The 11337-nt window shown below is 39.0% G+C and overlaps 1 protein-coding gene across 1 annotated transcript in view; it reads left to right on the forward strand.

Annotated features, from left to right (window-relative positions):
- The window catches only part of SNTG2 (syntrophin gamma 2), a 4306282-nt gene that overhangs the window by 2770081 nt on the left and 1524864 nt on the right, over positions 1–11337 (forward strand). The gene's annotated exons all lie outside the window — the stretch shown is intronic.

Genomic DNA, 11337 nt, shown 5'->3' on the forward strand with positions numbered 1-11337 from the left:
TAAAACTATTCCACTTCTATACTCCAGATTTGTGAAGACTGGTGTTTGAAATATTTACTCCACACTTCATCTTGATTTTACGTTCCTGTTTAAAATTGTCAATTTTGCTTTCTAATTTATCTGTCTTTACAAGTAATTTTCCATCAAAATAAAACTATTCCACTTCTATACTCCAGATTTGTGAAGACTGGTGTTTGAAATATTTACTCCACACTTCATCTTGATTTTACGTTCCTGTTTAAAATTGTCAATTTTGCTTTCTAATTTATCTGTCTTTACAGATAACTCATTGATGTTACTTAGTATAGCCTGTATTTTCATTGTACCATGCTGTACAGTGGGCTTAGAGTGACTCATTCTGAGAAAATTAGCTCTTTCTAGTTTTCTTGACAGAAAAAAAAACAATTCGGATAGCTTCAAACTTGATAATTTTGTAGTAAATATTTTAGCAGGTGTTCAACTATAAATCATTTAAGTTTTGAAATGTTCTGTTAAAGTTTTTATTAGAAAAATGGTGGCAGAGATGTTAAAATAAAGCAGAGCTAAAAATCTGTGCTGCTATCTGCTCAAAATTTTGGCCATGCCCAAATTTTATTCCATTTTTGAATAAAATAGTATTTATAATTTGAACCCATGGAAAGTTTAGTGAGATGCTTCCACCAGAAAATCATTTGGCCTTAACATTTTCCTGGAAAAAATCATACAGTCCATTACAATCTTTTCACTTCAACTTACGTTCAGGTTGTTTAAGGAGATACATGCAATGCAAGTAAAAAAAACTATGTATTCTTCAAATAACATTGAATACATTATACAGGTATATAATAATATGTACCAGTTGTAAGTAATGCTGTTTTCATGTAATTGGTAACCAGCCATATGTAATTAGTAGAAGCGAAAAGTATGATATGGTCCAGTTAAAGGAATACAAATGACAGTTATTACTTCCTGCTCACTCCTCTCCAGTGCTGAATAATAACATGAGTTTTTAGTGACTTCTGAAGTGTAGATCATTAGTGCATTGATGTTTATAGTTCTTGGAAATACATTTTGATATATTAACATTTTAACATCAAGTTTTGCATTAACAAATGCTTCTTTATGGTGTTCTGCTTCACGTAATTGAACTGTTATTTAAATTGCAGTTTGTGACAGTTAACCACAGTTCAAGTAAAGTCTCATGCACATACACAGAGAAACATGTTCACTATGTACACTTTCTTTTTAGTGTTTTAGCTGTGAGTTCTACATTGTATTTTAAGTGAACTATATACTGCTATATTTCTCTTTATTTGATTGTATCCTTTTTGTTCTATTTGTTAGATAATGATGACTAATAGCTTGGTTAAAAAGATCCATCGTGATAAGCCTTTGTTTAAGCATAAGAAATGTAAGAAGCTAGTGGCTGTCTTTATAGTACATACCCAGTTTTTAATGGAGTAATTAACTATCCAAATCTGTCTGCTGTAGACTGTGGTAACAGTGTTTACTGTGCTTTCACTGACATAAAACATGATTTTATTCAGTCTGATAATCAAAATTACTGATCCTTTAATAAATCAACCCCAGTAACCAAAATGTAAATAAATAAATAAATGTGTTTTTTCTTACAGTACTACAGATGGAGTATGTGAAACATCATATACCTGTTTATATTTCTGTATGAATAAAACAAAAAGATATATAAAGGCATGTGTAGCATACAATCTGAGAGAAATTAGACATACACATAATGCCCTGGCTGCACATGTTGTGGAAGTTTAAAATTCATGCATTAGAAGCATTACACATGGATGCTCATGGTGAAGACAATGAAGCAAGATTCTTGAATATAGAATTAAAGTGGCAGTGCTATTGGAGTCTTAGAAAGCCATCACGTCTGAATGCATCTTTTGAGTACATCCTGCCTTTTTGAAAATGAGAAATAATTAATTAAGAAGCTTGTCTGAGAAGATTTGTCACTTGAGTATTTAAAACATGAATGCAGTATCAACTTGTTTTACTGACTGATGAAAGCATGTCTATTCTGAGAATAATGCCTATTATCTCTTCAGACCTACTGACAATATTGGAGGGGGGTGTATCAGCATTTATCTAGGACATCACAATATCATGACAGATTATTCAGGACACCACATATGAACTCCTAGAAGCCACATCTCCATAAACAAGACTAATTAACTACTTCATAGCTAGCTTGCTATAGGGCACCCTCTGTGTCCCCTTCTGAGCATGGTAATTATCCAAATGCACTTGTTGAGACTGCCATTAATCCAAAGACCGTTCTGTTAAGGGACATAAACTATCCATTAATAAAGTGTCTGACCAAGACTGTAAATGACTGGCATACCCAGCACTTCTTTGACATAAATGCTAACTATCGTTCACAAATAATAAACTACCCCAGTAGGGGTTCGAATATCCTTGATCATGTCCTCACAAATATGGGTATTTCTTATACATCTCCATATGTATCATCATACCTTGTTAAATCAGACCATAATTTAATGACCTTTTCCTTTAAAACTGGTGGTACTTCTCCTGTAAATAGCTCACAGATCCAACATGCCCACTGCACTCTGAAAGTGCCATATGGCACTTTTTAAATGTTTTTAGTGTCCATGGACACTGAAAGCAGGATTTTAAAATGGGAAGCAATGCAGGAGGTGTGTGACAGGAACTGTCACCCCCCCCCCCCGCATTGTGAAAGTGCTGTATGGCACCTTACATACATCTCAACTTCTTACAGCAAAAAATCCAGACAAAGCCTAAAATGGGGGTGGGCATACCTCTCAACCTCTTAGAGCAAAAAATCTGGAAAAAGCCTAAAATGATGGGGGACAAATAGGGTCAGATTTTAAATACTGCCCTTACAAACTTAGAAAGTTGAGAGAGGAATAAGGTTTGTATTAACATAACATTTTCAGAAGGATTAGAAGTCTGAAACTCAAATATATGCCATTATGTAATGACTTCAATCCTGATATTGCCCATACAGACTTAGAAAGTGATAGAATGAGAGGTAGTGCATTACCAAATATGAATTACAATTAGTATTAATATGTGTAATTAAAGTGCTTGTATTATTTTTTTTTCCATTCTAAGTTAAGTTTAAGCATAGCTGAGTGGGTTTGCACGTTGTGGCCTTCTGCTCAACATTACTTAGACATTTCATAGGAGCTAAATCAAATGTATAGCTAAAATCCTCACCAGTGAGATATTGTAGTGGTTAGAGTTCTGGCTTTGTATGCAGCAAGTCACGGTTTGAATACCAAGACAGGCCTTTTATTTTTACATGGGATAGCATTGATAAAATTAGTTTTTTTATTTTAAATTATGTAGTTATTGATATTTGTTAGCCAGGGTAGTGTAACTGTTTCAAAGTGGAAGTGTCAGTTCATATAACATGAAATGACCCATGTATACACAAGTGTCACATACAGTATAGTCGCACTCCAAGGTAATGTAATAAAAGAACATAGGAGGATGTCATGCAAAGTAAATCATATACAGTGAATAAGATGTCAGTAATGATTAATTAATTTACAATTCTGATATCTTTTCTTAAATGAAAACTGATCAATGCTTAGCAGTGCTTAGCTCTGCTCAGCCGGTTTGAGAATTGCTTAGATGTTAATTCTAAGCAGCAGTCAGTTCAGCTAAGCAGATTTGCACACCGCTAAGTTGTGCTCAGCATTTTCAAAATGGTCCAATGATGGCAAAGGGTGGGAATATGGCTGTATTTAAACCGCACAGGTGGGAATGCAGTCAGGACCTGTTCTAGTTTGATCTGTGCTGGAACCATGTTTTGCGTTGGAGAGGGAGCGTGCTTTTGGGTGCAGTGCTGCAGCATTCTGGAATCCAGAGTCAAGTTTGGAGTCCAGAGTCATATCTGGACTCCTTGTTGAACACCATGATGACAGACTGCTGCAGAGCCAGTACCAGGGCTCACAGTACAAAGCGGAGGCCAGGGACCATCTGGCACATGATATCACCAGTACTACTAGAATCCCCTGAACTGGTGAGCAGGTACAGCATCATTATGCCGACCTAAAACATAGAAAGGGGGCACTCTTAGCCCATTGGATCCAAGATGCTCGGGCACGGAATGGTCCAGTAGTTTGTAAGTATCACATCCATAGCCATACCAAATTTTAGCCTGAGTATGCATAATGTTTGTTTTTCCCCCTACAGCTGCATTGGAGAGAGCTAACAATGTGGTGGCACATGCCAACAGACTGTCAAGGCTGTGCTGACAGGATAGTGTGAGTACAGATCCATCTTGCACTATATAGTGCAATAAATAAGAAGGAGTATATTGCTTACTGCCATTAGGTATATTGTGTTATGTGTCTACTGAATAAATAAAGTTTGCCAGACTAATATTGATCTACAGGTTATGCAGTAGTAAAGCATTGTGTCATATCACTAAAATAAAGACATATACCACAAATGTTTTTTACAGCAAATATGGCTTTGACAGCATGCATTAGCTAAGGTTATCCTGAGAACCAGCTAATATGCAAAACAGTATATTGTGGAGCTGTAACACAAGGTATAAATGAAATATGAAACATGATATGCACTAAGATCTGAACCCTGAATAGTAATGTATTATAGTGTGTCTCCTGCAGCATTGTCTTGTGTTAACCTTTGTTTGCCAGTTTGTATTATTTCAAAGGATTAATACACAGTACATTAAATATCTGTCTTGCATGAATCTCAGAATTACAAGGTCAGACTGTCTAACCCACAGAGTATTAGGCAGAAATCATTCTAACAAGAGACAAAAGTTCTCCCGTAACTCAGTGTGATGAGAAATAGCTTTGCTGTTCATTTCTGCACACCCAGACATGGTTTGAATCGCGTGAGTGGTACTGAGATGTGTGCATATATACACTCAAGAAATCTTGAATATTTGTAGAAACAGTCAGATAGTGGTAACAGTATTTTCTCCACAGGTCTTGCAGTTAAAGAAATGTTTGTAGTAACTGTATGAAGGGTATACAAATACACCATGTACAACTGTTCCACTGTCCAAACCCATGCCTGCAAATAACAGCAGGATAGGTACATACACCATGCACTCTTCCCGATACATGTCTCTCTAGTGTCACACTGTTATGGCTAGTGGTCACTGCTGCCAATAACCTTGGACACAGATAGGAATTCAGGTAAAGTATGCCAGTAGCACACTCACACAAAATCAGTCCAGACTACCCCTTGTTTGTCAGATCTGTAACCCTGACATGTATGATCCCCTTTAGTGATGTACCCATTGTTGTCACAGTCTGTCCCATACCATTCCCGGTTCACAGTTTAACAGGTATGTATGTGCTACAGAAGCTATGGTCCATAGGCAGATGTAAAGTGAGGGCAGACCTGTAGTATTGAGCAGTACTACTGTGAAAAATAGAAGCCTATACAGTTGTTAATGGACTTTTTTTCCCCCACCCCTCATCTACATCTCTAATGCTTATTCATATACAATGGGTAAGTTTTGCTCAAAACCTAATGTTGGGACTTGTGTTCTACTATTGATCATATATTTAGTTGGTTGCATATTAACATACCTTATTCAAATGCCATTGTTGGTGGCCTACTGCTATCAGTGTAAATGCCATGCTGTTACAATGCTTAATGTTGTTCCATTTATGCATGTGTTCTGCTCGCTATGCAACTGTTTCAAATCTGTTGTTTTGGGTTAATTACAGCACCCACGCATGCTATTATAACTAATTTTGAAGTCTTTTATTCATGAATAACCAATATATTTTGGAAAACCTGAACACCATAGCACTTTTGGGAAGGCAGATCTCAGCTGATCTTCCTGTCCTGCCTCATCTGGCCATGGCACTGGGCCCCAGTACATCTGGCACCCAATCTGGAACTTCCTCCTCCACTGGTCCTGCAGCATCTTCAGGTGTAACCACTTCAGGGGATGGGGCCCGTCCCCCCAGGCGAGGTCGTGGAGAGGACCCCATCACCCATCGCAAGTTCTGAGGTATGGTGCACAGTGTCATCTGCTCAGAGATGAATGGAAAGCAGAACCAGATAGAGGGCCACCTGATGTACCTGGAGGGGCAGGCTGCCCCTGTTGTCCAGCCCCCAGCACAACTGCCTTCAGGGCGTGAAGGTGCAGTGGTGACTACCCATGAATGGGGACCTCAGTCCCAATGAATCCATTTGGGGGCTCATGGGCCTCTGATTCCCAGTCACCCTCCCAGTCCAAGGTGTTTACCACCTCATGTGTGATATACTGCCCCTGTCTGCTGTCTTGTGTGTCTTGTTTGTCTGCAAATACAACTTATCCTACCCAGCCTACCTCCCCAAACATACCTACAGCCCTTCCCCAACATCCCACTCTCACCTTAATAAAAAAAGGGCATCTGTCCCATAAAAAATCATTGCCCCATATATTGCTCTACATTTTACCCCCATGTCCAGTGACATTAATCAATCTACATTCAAATTACTCTACAAATGTATGTTGCCAACATCCCTCCATGTGGGGTGTGAGGCTGTAAATTCCAAATTTCACACATCATTCACAGCTGTTGCTGCAGAAGAAATGTAGAGCTATGGTCCTTTCCAAGTCCTGTCCTGCACATTCCTAGCTGCTTTTCCTAATGTTTTACCCCCTGCTTGCCCACATTTCACAACTTTTCTATCACCCTTTTTTTTCTTTATTTAAAATTAGCACGGGTTTAATCTGGAATAAGTGCCACTAAACAAAGCTAAAGGGACTTAAGTGTCTCTTAGCATTGCTTAGCTTCATGTAAAACCACACAAACACACTTACAACTGCTTAAAAGTGCTTTAATCACTCTGTCTCAATCAGGGGTGGCCCGTGCTATTGGACTGCATGACTGTAGCCCCCCCCAGCTGTAAAAAAAGAACAAAAGTAAAATAAAATATAAAATACAAACAAAGAAAATAAAAAAATAAATGCAAGTAGCGGACCTTCACGCTAGCAGCATTTTCAGTATCCAGACTGCTGCTGAACCAGTCTGAAGCATGTGCAGACCATCTCAGTAGCAGTCTGAATTAAGAAGCATTCAAGTGCAGAGATCTCAGAAATCTATGCAGTTGTAACTGCACAGACTGTCATTGGAAAGGGATTGGACTGCAATGTCGGCAAAGGACATCTCGCAGGGCTTTCTAGTGCAAGGAAGGACTTAGTGCTCTAGCAATGGAAGGATTTAGTGCTGCAACGAACAGACCAAGACAGATTTAGTGCTGCAACGAATGGACCAGGTGGTGTGTATGTGTAATGCCCCAGGTGCTACATGGTGGTGGATAGAGAATAAGGCTTGAACCCTGTACCTTGGGCCCAAGTGGCAAGAGTCTGAATTCCCCACCCACCACCATTTGTAAAAATGTTGCAGATTTTTCCCTCATACTTGTTCTGTTCCTCATAAAATCTGTGGTTTATCTATTTTTGTATTTTTCTGTCCTTGCAAAGCCAGTAGTGCATTGGTGCAGTGGTAGCGTTGTTGCCTGACAGCTACATGTTCTCGGGTTTGATTCTTGGCTGGGGTGCCTTACCTTCTGTGTGGAGTCTGTATGCCCTTCCTGTTTTTGTTTCCTCTATTGTTCTCCCATCTTACAAAGACATGTGTCTGTCTGGAGTGTTTCTCTCTGGGCCTCTGCTAAAAATTAGCTTTTGTTCCAAGTCAGACTTTCCTGGTTAACAAATGTTAAAAATGACATGCATTTGAATATCAGATTTCATATTCTTCAGAAAGTGCATGGTAACACGAAAGCTTTTATTCTAGCAAATTTTCTAAGTGTATAAGATGGATATTTGAAATTTGTCCCTATTTTTGGGACTGTATTCCCCCATTATTGGCTTCATCCAGGTTTTGTGCTATGGTTGAGAGCTATTGTAAGAACTGAATTCACTGAATATGTTTGGGGGCTATATTCCCCCATTACTGGCTTTGTCCGAGTGTTTTTTGCTAAGAGGGTGAAAGCTATGGTGAGAACTGAATTCACTGAATGTTCGGGGGCTGTATTCACCCATTATTGGCTTTCTTCAGGTGTTCAGGTGTTTTGTGCTAAGAGGTTGACAGCTGTGCTATGTTGAGAACTGAATTCACTAAATGGTAGCCATTTAAGTTTCCATCTTCCTCTTTCACAAAACAGCTGATTTGGCATAGTGGCATGTTGCTCTGACTGTTTTGCACAGGGTCCTGGGTTTAAGGCTTGGCAGTGAAATGTATGGTGGTAACACAGCATTTTATTCTGGCAACTTTCCAACATTATACAAGCAATGTTTAAAATGTGTCCCTGGTTTTTGGGCTTTTGCCCCCCCCCCCCCAATAAACTTTGGCTTTTTCCAGATTTCTTTGTGCTGCAAAGTTCAGAGATACAACTGAGTGAGTAGATTTTACAAGGAGCTTTGAGCTGCAGGGGAGCAAAAGTTTAGTGCTGCTTATGCTGAGTCTGCTTGCATTGTTAATAGCACAACAGGTAGTATACTTGCTTTTGATGTAGAAGGCTGTGGGTTCTACTCCCACAGTAGATAGATACATTGCTGATACTGTACTGTGTTGCAAAAGGGGTGGATGCTGCACTCCTTTTTGGTGAAGATACCTAGTAATATGAACCTGTTATCAGTTTGCCATCCATTCCCTATTGCGATATTGCTAGCTTATCATTTAATTTAGTGTAAGATAGGCAATTTATTCCTCAAGAGTAACAGGCACTTTATTTGTAGATGAAACAATGAAATACAAAGTTGTTTGCTAGCAGCAACCTCTTCATTAGTTACAGATCTCTTTAATGTGGAATTATTTAGATTACTTTTACTTCTTCAGAGATTGTGCATATGTACTGATACTAGTGGACTGTAGAAGTTTGAGTAGACTTTTATGATGGAAATGTTCTGAACTGGGCAGTTTTGTCATTACTGGTGCATGCATTTTGTTTCATTGTTTACTGGAAAAATTTCAAAACAATAAATTTAAAACACCCTCTAAAACTGTACTGTATTGTACAAGGGATATAATTTAATACAATCAGGAAGGTGTATGAAAGAGCATGTGTATGTTTCGTGTGCAAGGAGCCTGTGATTTGAAAACATCCCAAACCCAAAGTTAATCTGCCACTAGCAAAATGTATTTTCTTTGAATGAGGGTTTCAATGCTGTTTCAGTGATTGTGAGTTTTCAAGGGCAGAGAAGTGTTAATGCTAAGTCTGTTCTCATTGTGAGACTGCATTGCTTTGTTTAGCAGATGTGATATCTATTAGTGTTTGCACTGTAAAATGCAAAATAAAACTTTTAAATGAAGTCCAAATCATTGCAGAAGTAAAGCAGTATGCACATTAGTGTTTAAGGTAAATGGGGTGAAATAGCCAAGTAATGGTTCATTGGAATGACTGTAGGTGGAGAAGCTCCATTCAACCATGATTTTGTGGGGGGAAGGGCAGCAAACTCGAAGACATCCCCGGCTGAACTATACCTCTCAACTGTCCAGATTTTTGCAGAATGAATAGATTTTTGCTTTTTATTTTTCATTTGTTCCTTATAAAATTTGTGGTTTTCTGTCAAATCATTTAGGAATGAAGTCACTAAATAATGACAGACACTGAGTTTCAGACTTCATAACCTTCAGAAAAATGCATGATAAAGCAAGACCTGTTATTCGATCAACTGTCTCAGTTTATACAAGAGCAATTTTTAGTACTGTTTATATGTTCCCCCCATATATTTGGCCTTGTCCAGATTTCCTGCATTAACAGATTGAGAGGTACATGCAAACAAATTTATTTATAGAATTAGGCATATCCAAACCTCTCAACTGTCCCCAATTTTGGCTAAAATGTTGCTCTTTCCCTAATAATCCCTCCGCCAAATGGCAATTTTGGAAGAAAACATGGAGGGTTTACAATTAATAAATAACTGTAATAATCAGTTATAGATTACTTTTATTTCAGAAATGCATGTAGATTCTTTTATTTTGTCAGCTGCTCTAGTTAGCAGTACTAATATTAAAAAAGTGCCCCTTCTTTGACAGGTTCCCAGCTGTATTGTGTGGCTATTTTATATTTTTGAATCACATTTTTTGGTCCATTTTTCATAAAATTTTATTTTTTTGGCAAATTAGTAGCAATTCATTAAAGACTAAAGTTAGAAAATAATGACAGACATTTCAGTTTCAGATTTCATACCCTTTATAAAATTAATACTAATGCAAGACCTACTATTCTATTATAGGTTCATAGGTTCATACTAGGCTATCTGCCCTAGGGCATTTATAAGCCTAGCCAGAGTGTGTGTGGCTTTCACCACCCCTTAGGATGAGAATACTATACACATTAGTTTGCTGTGCCTCTGTCCAGCAGTGACACAGAGATTATTCCCGGGGTAAACCTACGATCTCCCATCCACTCGTCAAGATTTCTCTTGAACAGAGTCAGTGAGGGGCTCTGCCTCACATGGACTGGGATTCTGTTCCATAGTGTAGGGAGTCTCTGGGTGATGAATCTGTCCCTCCAGCATGTCCTATTTATATCCGTGTTGAGGTTTAAGTCTCTTGCTCTCGTGGCTCTGGTGGATTTGGATTTTTTGAGGTGGAGCATGTCCATTAATTCTGGGTTGGACATGGCCTTGTATGTCAGGCACAGATCACCTCTGAGCAGACGGTATGTGACTGAATAGAGCTGGTGTTTCTTCAGTCGGGCATCGTATGATGACATATGTTTGAGCCCCTTTATCCTTTTGGTGAGGAACTTTTGGGGTCTTTCCAACTGCTGCAGGTGTTGGGTAAGGTACATTCCGAATGGGGCATTGTACTCAATCATTGGTCTGATAAGTGAAGAGTACAGGGGTACAATGACCTCTCCTGATCTGGATGTGAATCCCTTCATGATCAGGTGGGCAATGTAGAAGGTCTTCCTAACCACTTTGGCAATGTGAGTGTCAAAAGAGAGGTTACTGTCAGCTTGGGTCCCCAGGTCCCTGATAACTTCTTCTGTGTTTAATGGATTACCACCTATGTGGTAATTAGGGGTTACCTTGTTTTTCCCAAAGGGTATGACTATACATTTTTTGGCATTTAGCTTAAGGCCATGGCTCTGGCACCAGTTATCCATTTCTATGAGACCTCTCTGGAGGATGTCTGTGTCTGATGGAGTGTCAATTATGGTGCCCAGTTTGCAGTCATCTGCAAATTTTGTCAGCCACAATCCCCCTATGTTTGCCTGCACTTCAGAAAATAAATGCTGAACCAGAGGCGGCCCAGGACTGAGCCCTGTGGGACACCGCTCGTGACCGGCTTAGAGTCTGACATGGCACCAGCAACTCTAACCCTGTGTGTTCTGTCCTTGAGC

The sequence above is a fragment of the Protopterus annectens genome, chromosome 1.part1, assembly GCF_019279795.1.
Source record: "Protopterus annectens isolate FY-2018-M chromosome 1.part1, PAN1.0, whole genome shotgun sequence".
Classification (NCBI taxonomy): Eukaryota; Metazoa; Chordata; order Ceratodontiformes; family Protopteridae; genus Protopterus; species Protopterus annectens.